Source organism: Bos grunniens, chromosome 5, assembly GCF_055505025.1.
Source record: "Bos grunniens cultivar Pamir isolate PY7600 chromosome 5, Bosgru_T2T1.0, whole genome shotgun sequence".
Taxonomy (NCBI): domain Eukaryota; kingdom Metazoa; phylum Chordata; class Mammalia; order Artiodactyla; family Bovidae; genus Bos; species Bos grunniens.
In genome coordinates, this window is record NC_141169.1 from 85,025,789 (window position 1) to 85,038,646 (window position 12,858).

Consider the following 12,858-nt stretch of genomic DNA (forward strand, 5'->3'; position numbering starts at 1 on the left):
AAAGCTCCCATTGATTCTGGCAACTAGGATATTGGTGCCTGTGGCAAAAAATGCTTCTAAGAAATGGCACCTTTGGAGAGTGACTTGGCAGGTGATGTAGCAGAAGTAGTAAACACAGACAACTCCTGTAAGAAGTAGGCTGTGAAAGGAGACAGAAGGAGCAGGAAAGGCAAGAGAGACTTGGGCATGTTCTTTCCAGGCTGAGGATAAGGAGCCAAGGAAAAGTGAGATAGCAATTTAATGAAGGACTTCCCTGGTGGTCCAGTGGCTGAGACTCTGTGCTCCCAATACAGGGGCCGGAGTTCAATCCCAGGTCAGGGAACTAGATCCCACATGCCACAACTAAGACCTGGCACAGCCAAATAAGTAAATGTTTTTTTAAAAAAAAGAAAGAAAAGAAAAAGAAATTCAATGAGTGGAAGGGTTACCAATAGAGAAGGCTGTGGGGATGGCTGCCTCCAGACTGTGGGGGTGGGGAGGGCCGCCCATGTCAACTAGCAAACTTTCTACTCCCACCCTGGATGATTGACACTGCCAGTGTTCTCTCTAACTCAGGTGCTCCCTGACCATCGATCTGGACAGGCTGCAGAGGACTTAGAACTAGGCCTCTCCAAAGAGCCCTGAGGCCTGTCCAGACCTCCAGTTCAGACAGAGTTCAGTAGAGCTGGGTGAGGGGGAAGGCGCCAACTCCTCACTGAGACACTTCACATACTTTCATTTCCACATACACACAGACATCTCTTTTATTCCAAACCAGCCCTGAGTGACAAATCAGTAGCCCCATTTAAAGACTGGGAGACATGAGGCTGGGCCAGTATCATACTTTTCTAAGGCTACCCAGGTCCAGCCTGGCTTTTAACTGAAGTGGTACTCTTTCCGACATGCATTGTATGTTATTACTCAGTAGAATATAACACGAGGAGCTGCCCTATGGCATCTTACTTAGTTCCCCGACCACAGATCAAACTCTTTTATATTGGAAGGTGCATTAACCACGCCCATCAGGGAAGTTCCCCTAACTTTTTCAATGTATAAACTTATATTTAGAAGAATAATGTAATCTTAAGTTATTTTTGATTTTCCAATATGAAAATTACTATTATTAAAAGATGAACATGATTTAGCACTCACAAGCCAATGACAGTAAATGAGAGTGACAAAATATATTGCCCACATGAATAAAACCTCATGGAAAACTATCAAAACTCTCTTGTTAAAACCTGTATTTTTATCTGATTTCTTATCAAAACAAAGAATAAAACATATACTTCTGAATGAGAAAATGCCTTTCTTCATGCGTAAAACTTGGACAGCACTGGAGTTAAATGTAGTAAGATCTGTGATATATCTGAATGTGACCAAAAAAAAAAAATTTGCCAAAAATAAGTCTTCTAAATCCATAGCAAGGCTGTGAAATAAATAGGTAATAAATGCTATTGGTGCTAAAACGCTTTCGCCAACTTCAAGGTCATGCAGTTCAGTTCAGTTCAGTCGCTCAGTCGTGTCTGACTCTTTGCGACCCCATGAAACGCAGCACGCCAGGCCTCCCGGTCCATCACCAACTCCTGGAGTTTACCCAAACCCACGTCCATTGAGTCGGTGATGCCATCCAACCATCTCATCCTCTGTCATCCCCTTCTCCTCCTGCCCCCAATCTTTCCCAGCATCAGGGTCTTTTCCAATGAGTCAGCTCTTCACATCAGGTGGCCAAAGTATTGGAGTTTCAGCTTCAACATCAGTCCTTCCAATGAACACCCAGGACTGATCTTCTTTAGGATGGGCTGGTTGGATCTCCTTGCAGTCCAAGGGACTCTCAAGCGTCTTCTCCAACACCACAGTTCAAAAGCATCAGTTCTTTGGCGCTCAGCTTTCTTTATAGTCCAACTCTCACATCCATACATGACCACTGGAAAAACCATAGCCTTGACTAGATGGACCTTTGTTGGCAAAGTAATGTCTCTGCTTTTTTTAATATGCTGTCTAGATTGGTCATAACTTTCCTTCTAAGGAGTAAGCATCTTTTAATTTCTTTGCTGCAATCACCATCTGCAGTGATTTTGGAGCCCAGAAAAATAAAGTCATGTTTACTGGCTACTCTGCATGACCTTTTCTGGGCTCCAAGGTCATGCAGAGTAGCCAGTAAATATGTATACACAAGGGCTTCAACAGTAACTTTCTTCTCCAGCACAGGGTGGCTGGAGGTCAAGTGGTGCGAATGGTAAAAAATCCTCTGCTAATTCAGGATTCACAGGTTCGATCCCTGGGTCAGGAAGATCCCCTGAGCAAGGGAATGGCAACCCACTCCGGTATTCTTGCCTGAAAAATCTCATGGACAGAGGAGCCTGGCAGGCTACCAATCCATGGGGTCGCAAAGAGTCAGACATGATTGAGTGTGTGCACACGACAGACACACACACACACACACACACAGTGTGAGCATCCTGGGGCACAGAGCCTTCCCACAAAGGCATGTCACAGCATGCACCCCTCTTCAGACCCACTCCCAGTATTTTTATACAAGGAAAAGCAGGTCTAAATAAGGATCAAGGTGAAGAAAAGGGTCTGGCTACAGAGGGCATTTCTACTTGTCATGCCTTCCCGACTAGAAAATAAAAGATGGGAAAATGAGGGAACGACAAGAACAATCTCCTTGAGTGAAGCCCATGTATGAAAAGCTTAAGATATCTTTTCATGATGTTAACCAGGTAAACTACCCACTTCTCTTCCGTAAGAGCACCTAGCCCAGAGCTTGGCACATAACAGGAGGCTCAAAAAATGCTTTAATCTCCTTTGTTCTACTCTCCCCACCTGAGGGCATCCAGCTTTTAGGTGGCAAAAACTCAGGGTCCAAACCACAAAGACACAGAACATTTGGGGGAAAACTAGAGTTTGAGTGCAAAGAAATAAATCCTACAATCAACTCCTAAGTTCCCTGTACACTTGGTGACCTACCAGATACAAAATTGGGAAAGAACTGGAACTACTACATGCTGAGGGTGTGAGGGTAAGTCCTAAAAGGAAATCAAAGTTCTAAAAAACTAGTCAAAAGAACATGTGGGTGATTATGCAAGAAGTAGAGGCCAGAAACATTAATAAAGACATAAATACTTAAGAGTCATAGTGCATCAAGTGAATATTTTGTAAAGAGCAACCACATGACAAAAACACTCAAAGCTTTAAGCCTTCCTTGGCCTCGGAAAGTCATGGGACTTTTTTGGCTAGAATAAGGAATGCTTTAGAGAGAGGGGAAAAAGAACTTCCACACCTCTAGGTGGTTCCCATTTTTAAGCAACTACCTCTCTACCTTAACTAAATGGCCAAACGATACCTAGTTATTTATACAAGTTACAGCAACAGCTGGACAGTATTGGCCATCTTCAAGTCTATAACTCTCCTTTTTCTACCAATTTGTCCTTCCTTCCTTTGAATTCGATCACCATGTAATCCACGGCTCCTGACTAACATGTTATATCACATGACATACAAAGTAATATGACATGGTAAGGTTTTTTCATCAGCACAGGATTACTGAAAGAAAAAAAAACAACCTAATCCCTTTAATGATGTACTTAGAAAAAAGGATTATCTACAGAAAATCACAAGAGTAACACTAATTAAACGGTGTCTCAGTTTATTTAGAGTTTTCCACAGAGCCTCAACGTATTCATTTTACCTGATATGTGCAAAGGTTATTTCACCGTATACATAAAACCAGCAAAGAAGGAATGTAGGAGATAACCAAGCCTGGCTTTTGTGTTAGGAGAAGTAGGTTTAACAGTGATAAAGAAGGCAATCAATATACAAATCACAACTTGTATTACTATCTTATTCATTACAATATTTATTAAGCATTTACTATACACACAAGAAGCACTGGTATCTATAGACTAGTGAATAAACCAGGCATTATTTCTGCTCTCAAAGGCATGAGAGAAACATGAGACAAATAATAATTATAAATTGTGGTAAGCATTAAGAAGGAAAAGCTGACTCTATGAGGGAGACAATAAAGGGGTTCTAAGTTGCATGACTTTAAGAGTGGCCTTCTCAGAGAAGACCTTTATAGAGGATACCAGAACCAGCATAGAGGATGTGAAATTTCTCGAGGGGGTGATCCTGAAACAGACCACCAGCGGCAGCCCTAGCTGAGCTGGCTGTAGAGTTGGATCCTGTGGCTGACCAGAGACGATGATGGGGGATGCTGCCAAACCACACGTGACCTTGCAGATTTTATATTTTATCCCAAGAAGAGCTCTGCAGACTTTAAACAGCAAGTGACTTCTTTTTTCCCTTTCTGGCTGCTGGTGGGAAGAAGGGCTAGAAGGAGGGCAGAGCCTGAGTGGCAGATCTCTGCAGTGGGGAATGAGGATGGTGGCTTGAACTAAGATGGGAGCCCAGTGGAGACTGAAAATCAGGTTTCAAAGAGATTATGCCAGAAAAAGTAGACAGGACTTTGTGACAAACTGGCTAGGTGGGGGTGACAGAACAAAAGATCTAGTGGAAGATGACTCCAGCCTGAGCCACTCATTAGGTAGATGAGATGAAAAACGGAGAAGGAACAGTCTGAAAAGTGGAGTAATCGTGAGCTTGGTTTTTGTTGCAGATGCTGCCGTTTATTGGTTACGATGTGTCAGGCATCACTTTTACTAATGATATCCCCATTTTACAGAAAGCAAACTGTAGCTCACAGATGTGGAAACAGCTGGGCCAAGCTTACTCAGCTGGAGTAACAAAGTTACACTTACCACCTGAGTCTGGCTGGCTGGCTATGGGATAAGTATTCTTTCCACTATAGGGAGCTCTTGGAAACTACCTCTGCACTCTGAATTTTGAAATCTATTTAGGGTTGGAGCAAGCTAGCATTCTAGGAAAGTAAACAGGTGATATGATAGTTTTAAAATCCATATCCTCAGAGTCCTGCTGCACAATGCTTTCCTGTCTCACTCTCATCCCCGCTCCATTTCTACCTGCAAAGATTTTTGCAATGTTTTAAACGCTAGCAAGACATCTGGGACCTTAATGCCGTACAACAAACAAGCAAAGTCATTATTCCAGGAATCAACCATGATGAAAAGAGCAGTAATATTCAATGACGAACAATATTTTTACTCTCAAGTCATTACCTATATCAACATAAGATAGACCAATTAATGAGTAAGAAACTCTCAAACCCTTATCACAGCTCAAAATGGCCAAAGCATTCAAGTCAAAAATTAACACAAGCCACCCAGCACAGAGGCTACAAGGCCAAGCATTGAGATTCACATTAAAAAATCGAAACCTTAATAAAAATAAAATTTTAGACAAAAAGAAATGATACCACAACCTTATAATCTAAAATCTGCAATTCCCAAATATCTCAATCAAATGCCAAATTCAGGAAACATGTACCCTTGAAGCAATCTAAACATTTTCCCTTCTTTTTAACTGCTTTTCCCTGCAGCATGCTGACACTTCAGCAAACTGAAATGCCTTTCCTCTCTGCACAGACTCATGATTTCCTCTCTCTCAGATGTCCCCCTTTAGCTACTGAAGCCCCCAAATTAGGCATCATCAATGAACCTGGAAAGAATTCAAAGCATTACTGCCAACTGTGTCTCTTATTGAGAGCACCAGTTTGAGACTCTTAAAAGAACAGAAAATGAGGACAGGGAGATTTTTGGAAGGTTTTTACCATCTACATTACAAATTTTATTTTTGTTGGGTCTGATCCTTCAAAAGAATAGCCATCAAATCACATTTGGTCTTTAAGTGGGGGATGGTCACACATAATGTTTATGGTTTGGGGACAGTTCCCCATGGGGATAAACATGATTAAAAGTCCAATTAATATGCCAGAGAGAAGATAACATCTCACACAGACCACCCTCCAAAACTACAGAGCTCTTCTCTGTCCTGCCTCCTGATTCTCGGGTCCATTCAGCACTTCCCCGCAGAGGGCTAGCTGGCATTCACTGCTGCCTCGCCCAGGCAAAGGATGGGATGCTGAAAATCCATCAAGAAAGCTTCCCATTTTTCTGTTCCTTCACAACATGACTGCCAACTCTTGGCAGACCAGACATGAGACAGACTTAAGAAAAAAGAAAATAAATAGCAAAAATAAAAGACTACCTGCGGCCTCCTACCAGAATGGGTAGTTAATCCAATCGACACAAAATTAGAGATCTATACATATTTAAAGGGGCTTCCTGCAGACAAAACAGATCTGACGAAGAACTGCTGAGCCACATTATACTGGAAAACCCATAAATGTTCGTCCTCGCTGTCACCAGGCTGGAGGGTTAAAAACAAAAACAAAACCCCAAAATGCAATGCTTCCATGTATTGACTGCGCTAACCTGACGGGTTTAAGTCAGCTATGAAACGTGCCCTGCATCTACTTCCCGTCTGAATGCCTAAAGATCAGTTGACAATTACACCCGACGCTTGCAGTGCTCAAGATGCCGTTTGATGCTGAGAAAGTAGTGGTCTAGCAACCCCAGGCGGCTCTAGGATGCTACAATAACAACGCAACACTCGATTAGGAGTCCAGGTTCTCGGGTTGTAAGACACTGTGCTACCCGTGGACCTCACATTCAAAGCTCACGTCCCTTCAGGTTCAATCTTACTAAGCTTTCCGCGACGAATCCTCTCAAAGTTTCTAGTTGAAAAACGGAATTACTTTGAAAGTCCCCTCATCTGGACTCCCCTCCCCAGACGGGTTGGAGGCAAGCGGGAATAGGAACAGAGGATGGTTAATTGTTCAAACAACATGTAAAAACCTGTAAACCAATCATCGTTTTAGAGGAAAGAAAGAAGCTTTCACCAAGCCGACGCTGGGCAAGCGAGCATCCGATTTCCATTCAGAGAGAAAAATATTAAAGAAGCCAGACATACGTTTCCCTTCCCAACAAAAGTGGCCTCTAAACTCCCCGGCCAAGGACACTGGGAGGAAACAGAGAGGCTGGGAACTACCTCGTTGTCTTGGTCAAGGCGCGGGTCTGCGGCGGAGAGAACGCGCAAAGGGGGAGACAGCAGGCAAAAGGTGAACCGCAGGAAGCCGGAGCCCGCGGCGGCGGCGGGGCTGGAGGTGATCGGGCGAGGAAACCCGAGGTGCAGAGAGAGGGGAGGGGAAGGGAGAGCCCAAAGGCTCCGGGAGGAGGAGGGAGGGGTCCCCGGACGCTGCCCAGAAATCGCGGCCGCCCAGTAAAGTTAATACTTACTCAGTTTCGCAACTGCGCCGCCCCCGCAGGCCGCCCCGCGGGGCCAGCTGAGGCGCTGGGGACGCGGCGGCGGCCGGAGCCCAGCGGCCGCCCAGCGCCGGTCCCCGGCCGCGCAGCTCCGCGCGCCTCGGTCCCCGGCGCTCCGCCGGCCGCCCGCCCCGCACCGGCGGGAGGCCCCGGCTTCGCGGCGCGCCCTCTCCGCGCACCTACGGGCCGGCGCTAGGTGAGCGCGGACGCCCCGGGCGGGGTGCCGGGGTGTGCGAGCGCGAGGATAGCCGCGGCGCCGCCGGCGGGAGCTGCTCCCAGCGCCGCGCAGATGGCCGCGAGCGGGCGGGCCGGTGAAGATCGGCTAACAGCTGGGCGCCGGGCGCGGTGAGGGGCGCCGGACGAGCGCGGGCGGCAGACTCGGCGGCCGGCTCGCTCTCGCGGCCGGTGCCTCTGGGCGGGGGGCCGGGCTGGGGGCCGGACCGGGCCGGGCGGCAGGCGACTCCGCCCCTTCGCCGGGCCGCGGGCTGAGCCCGCGAGAGCGGCGGCGCGGGGGCGCCCCCCTCGGCCGGGCGCTCGGGTTACAGCCGCCGCTCCCCGGCTGCCCCTCCCGCGCCTCGCCGGTTCGCCGGCGCCGGGAGAGACATTGTAACGGAACTGGGACGCCAGCGCTGCATTGTGGGATCTTTTAAAGCGGCGGGGAGCGCGGCCCGGCCGCTCGGGCCCCCGCCCCCTTCGCCGGCTCGGCCCCCGCGCCACCCGGCCCGCGACGCACCCCCGCCCACCGAGGCCCGGTGGGCCCGAGAGCCAGACACGGTGCCTCGCTGACTCTCACGGAGCAAAATCTTCCATCGCCCGGGGGTGAGACTTGTAAAACTGCCCTCCTCGGTCACCCAGGAAAAGTAGGAGGCTTTTTCTGCAGACTCTGTCAGAAAAAAAGAAAGAAAGAAAAAAAAAAGGGCCCTTCCATCCCCCCCAGGACTGAGGGTCTGAATTGCTTTTCATCTGGAGTGGCATGATTCAGCGACCCCCTTCTCAGCAGCAGGCAATGACAGAGACAGGAGACGAAAAACACAGCCAATGAATCAGACGTGAGTAACCAAGTTTAGAAAGAGCTGGGCTCAGATTCAGAAAACCGCTCCCCCACCCTACCCCGGCCCCTACACACGTATACCTTTGAATAGAGCACATCGTCGAGGAAGGAGAGCGGTGTTTTTATTTGGAAACGCACATGTATGTGTCGTCTTCACAGTTCCACCTCTTTTCTATGGCATGCGGTTACTCTAGTCACCGGACAAAATTCGGTCTTCGGTTCAGACTTGTAGTCACACAAGCTCACAACTCAGGAAGGGCTTTCAGTTTGGAGGGAGATGGTATGAGAATAGATGATGAATGAGACGCAAGGAAGCATTCCGAAGATCAAGTGTCCCTTTTGATTCTCCAGACACTCGTTTTTTTGTTGGTTTTTTAATAATTGAAACCGGGATGATTACATTTGAAGCACAGCTTGTGACCGCTCACCTTACTCAGGGCTTGACTTGTTTGGAGTTTGGGTTGGTAGACTTTTTGTTTCTTCCTCTTGTTTTTTTGACCTTTAGCTCTTGCACAGCTCATTAGTTCCTCTGCTTCGGAGGTGAACTGAGGAGAGAGATGGTAAGACGCAAATTTGGCTCATCAACAGTTGGAGGATTTGGGAACAAGAAGAGTTCTTTATGATTCAAGTGTAAAACCCAGGGGAACTTTTTAAAAGATGGAGGGCATTGGATCCTCTTCTCAGAGGAGTTTTCCAGCCTTAATATTAACATTTCTTAAGCTTTCATTCCCTTGTCAACCTTTCACTCCTCTGAATAACATCAGTCACTGCCTGATTGCCAAATATGATGGAAAAATTCAGCCCCCACGTGGCATTTGCCAGTGTGGACCCCTCCTTCTTTTGTAGAACCTGCCTCCCTTGTTTTGCTGGAATAGTCGTCCTTCTTTTATGGAGGTCCTGAAACAGGGGTGAGTGATAACAGTATGGGGTGTGGTTATTGTTGAACCTGGGCTCCAGATCTTACCAAGTAGAAGAACCTTAATCTTGTTTCTGTTGATCACCAGGAGGGTGCTGACCTCGATTTTATCATTTGTCCAGAGGTGAATAAGTTGACTGACTCACGACAACCACCTTTCATACGACCAGCATGTAAATCAAGATGAAATTTATTATGATTGAGTAACTGTGTCCACTGTTTAAGAGAAGCACTTACTAGGATCCAGGAACCTGTTGAGGTGTCCTCATGCCCATTGTTGCCCTCTTGGTGGCTACAGATGCCAGTGAACTTACCACTGTCCAGCCTAGATAAACCGAGACAAGTCCCTTCCCTACCTTAGCCCCATGTGGTTAATTCATTCTTTGTTCAGTGTATAGTATAATTTGTTTTGAGCTTTCTTAGCTGTAAATCACATCCCTGTTAAGCCTTCCTGAGATCACACCAAATGTCCTTGGCAGGATTTGTAAACAACCCTTATTTCTGGTCTCTAATTATATTCCCTGAAAGTAACCTAATTCGAATAAGTGAGTATTCATGCACTTAAAGCCCTGTGACACAGTCAGATTTTATATGCAAGAGAAGAATCTAAGAGGGTGGATTCAGAAAAGAGGAGAATCCCAAGGGAGAGAGACATATGTCTCCTCTTTCCTGAATCAGTGCGAATGAACTAGTCAACAGCACCTAGAGTTACGTTGTATGTATTATTAGTTTCCTGCTGCTATCTGTAAACAAGTTAACCGCAAACTTAGAGGCTATAAGAATGTGTTATTACAGTTCCAGAGATCAGAAATCGCAAAATCAAAATGTGGGCTGTTGTTTGTCATGGAGGGTCTAGGGGAGAATCCACTTAGTTGCCTCTTCTAGTTTCTCCATCTCTTGGCTTATGGTCTCTTTCTCCATCTTCAAGGCCACAGGATGGAATCATCAAATCTCTTTATGACTTCTGCTTCATGGTTAGGAAGACAGCTCTTTCTCTGGGCTAGGCAAAGAAAGTAGGAATTGATGTAGATACATTTCTAGCCATATATGTCATGAACTGAATTATTTGCAGAAAGAAAAGATACTGTCTTCATTACTAGTAAAATTGTCATCTGAATAACTTTTTTGACTGTGTGGTTGCTAAAATGATGCCTCATTAATCCAATAAAACCTCTTTCCTTTTGGTGACCCATATAACTGAAACCCAAGGTGTTAACACGCTGAGTTCACATGTGCAGTTCATGGAAATAAATTCCTTTCTCTGGAAATCCCTGGCAACTCTTTATTGTGTCTATGGAATCATATCTAGGCCAGCATTTCCCAAACTGGTCCACCAGAACACCACCTTATAAGATGGGATGCTGGGAAGACAGTTGTACTGTGCTCAGATAAGGCCCATGAAACACAGTCGTGTCTATGGCTTAGGCCAGAAGAAGCTTGTCAGTGGGTCAGATCCATTAAGAGCCACGTGTCAGGAAGAAGTCCCAAGGGAGAAACAAACATTTTTGTCACGAAGAAAGTATGTGTGCTGGAAGGAGTGAATTGTGGACTCTAACTTAGACATTCCATTATTATCTAACTCCACTGTTTTTCCTTCTTTTCCCCTCCTTCGTTCCACACTCTTGTGTTTTACCCAGAGTAGTTTACAGCTGCCTAATCTCAACCAGTGGCTCAGGACCACTCCTAGGTTCTCCTACCATGTGACCCCGAAATTGCTTGTTTACCAGTGGAGCCTCCCTGTACTCCCCAGCCTTGCTCCCCCACCCTCTTCTTAAAGCCAGGGGCTATCTTGTATTTGTCCATGTATCCCCCGTACATGACACAGGCCTGGCTCAGACTGGGAGCTCAATTAATATGAGTTGAAATAACAGTGATATGAATGAATGACTGTATAAATGCAGTAAACTCATGTCACCTGCTCATGTTATATTTGCATTGGATCATCTTTCTAATGCGTAACGAGCAGAGGGTTCCATTTCCTTAAATAATAAACATAACAAAAGCATAATAAATATGGTATTGTGCTAGGTTCTGAGTTTACATAGATTGACATGACATAATCTCAGCCTTCTGTGAGCTCACAGTCCATCTGAGAAAAGCGGTTCTAAAAGAGGAAAAGAGGCAAGTAATGCTAGTTGCCTATCCCATTCTCTTTCTCCACTCCTTTCTTAGAAATAGAAACCTGATTTTGTGCTCAGTGAGTTCTCTCTCACAGCCTTCCTTGCAGATAGGGGTTACTAAGTTTTGGCCCTGTGGACGGAAGGTGTTGTATGGGCCTTCCAGGAAAACTCATTTGTGTGTCCTTATTTATGAGCACGGCTGACTCAAGCGCTATTCTTGCCCAAAACACAGACGTGATAGCTGGAGTTACAACTCCAGTCTTGTGACATCAAGGCTACCTAGAGGCCTGAGGTCATCTACTAAAATTTGTACAAATGGGATCATTTAGAGTTTTTCAGACACTTACCAAGCCCGCATTTAGTCACGGTTACTGACAAGTTTAGAAGGAAAAAAAAAAATCCCTCCTCTTCAGTATGTGTATAGAAAGCAATTAAATGTGGTTTTCTTTACCATTCCTAATGAATATCTTGTACACATACTGAAACACAGCAAAGATCTATAATTATTGTGATTTATTTGACCAACGTAAAGGGCCTTTTTAGAAACAACCAACAATTCTCAGATCTATAAGAATTTTTAATTTAATGATAGTTTCTTGTTTAAAAAAATAATAAAACATTTAGATACCAAATCATAAACAGCTCCTTAAAAGACCCTCTAATAATATGATGGGGCACATTATTATTTAATAAAATAATATATTTTATTAATCAGTGAAATGCAGTATGAAAAGAAAAAGCATAAACTATAAAAGGAAATTTTAACAGGGTATATCAAAAGGAATAAATGCAAATATATTTAGAAATAGGATTTAAAATGTGTTTGGCTTCTTATTTAGGTAGAAGTTTTTGAGAGGATAATCCCATGAATTTTCTTATTTTCCATTTTCTTATTTTTTTAATTGTAGGCTAGAAGAGTGGATTTAGTCAGCTGAGACTAGCTCAACAAGAGCCTATACTGGGATTAGGATATTGGGGGAAAACAGTGAATGCGGTGCCTGATGTTATGAAGTTGTACCTTTGTAAATATGTGCAGTAAAATCTGAACTGTCTGACATTCTTTTAGCCTGAATGCCACACACCAACTCCCTCCATGTCTCCAGTGCTATAATTGGGGTTTATAATGATGATCTCATATGACTCTGAATTATAGCAGGAAGATTAAATTATCTTCTGCTTTGCCTTCATGTATTCAATTATATATTTTTATTAATTGCAAATTGGACATCTGATCTGTTTATAACACTGCTGGTTTAACCAGAGCCTCCTTATCAAGGACCCAGTCATGGACAATAATAGAGTTTATAGTTCCTGGAAAGGAAACAGCCCAACAATAAATTTAAAATGTGAAATTTATATGATCATAGTAAGAATAATTAGTATAAAATAATTTAGAATCATTCAGCAACATTTGAAAGAACTGTAACATGTATTGATTAATAATAAATGCTGCACATCCAATTCTTTTAACAAGTATAATCATATTCTGTAAGAAGAGAAAAATTAGAGTATGAACAAAATAAATCTTCATTTCAAATTTGG

The 12,858-nt window shown here is 44.5% G+C and overlaps 2 protein-coding genes across 13 annotated transcripts in view; one reads left to right on the top strand and one right to left on the bottom strand.

Annotated features, from left to right (window-relative positions):
- Nucleotides 1-9,197, bottom strand: part of RASSF8 (Ras association domain family member 8) — a 134,824-nt gene extending 125,627 nt beyond the window's left edge. For 5 of the 10 annotated variants that reach the window (XM_086401681.1, XM_086401666.1, XM_086401679.1 and 2 more), the window contains exon 1: nucleotides 7,203-7,326. The gene's annotated coding sequence lies outside the window, so the exon portion shown is untranslated. Of the gene's footprint in view, nucleotides 1-6,954; nucleotides 7,093-7,202; nucleotides 7,327-8,361 lie in introns of those variants that run through there. The other 5 variants (XM_086401680.1, XM_086401673.1, XM_086401668.1 and 2 more) reach the window with 5 other exon arrangements.
- The window catches only part of LMNTD1 (lamin tail domain containing 1), a 489,768-nt gene continuing 484,626 nt past the window's right edge, over nucleotides 7,717-12,858 (top strand). For 2 of the 3 annotated variants that reach the window (XM_086401684.1, XM_086401683.1), the window contains exon 1: nucleotides 7,818-8,278. The gene's annotated coding sequence lies outside the window, so the exon portion shown is untranslated. Of the gene's footprint in view, nucleotides 8,279-12,858 lie in introns of all 3 variants that reach the window. The other variant, XM_086401687.1, reaches the window with a different exon arrangement.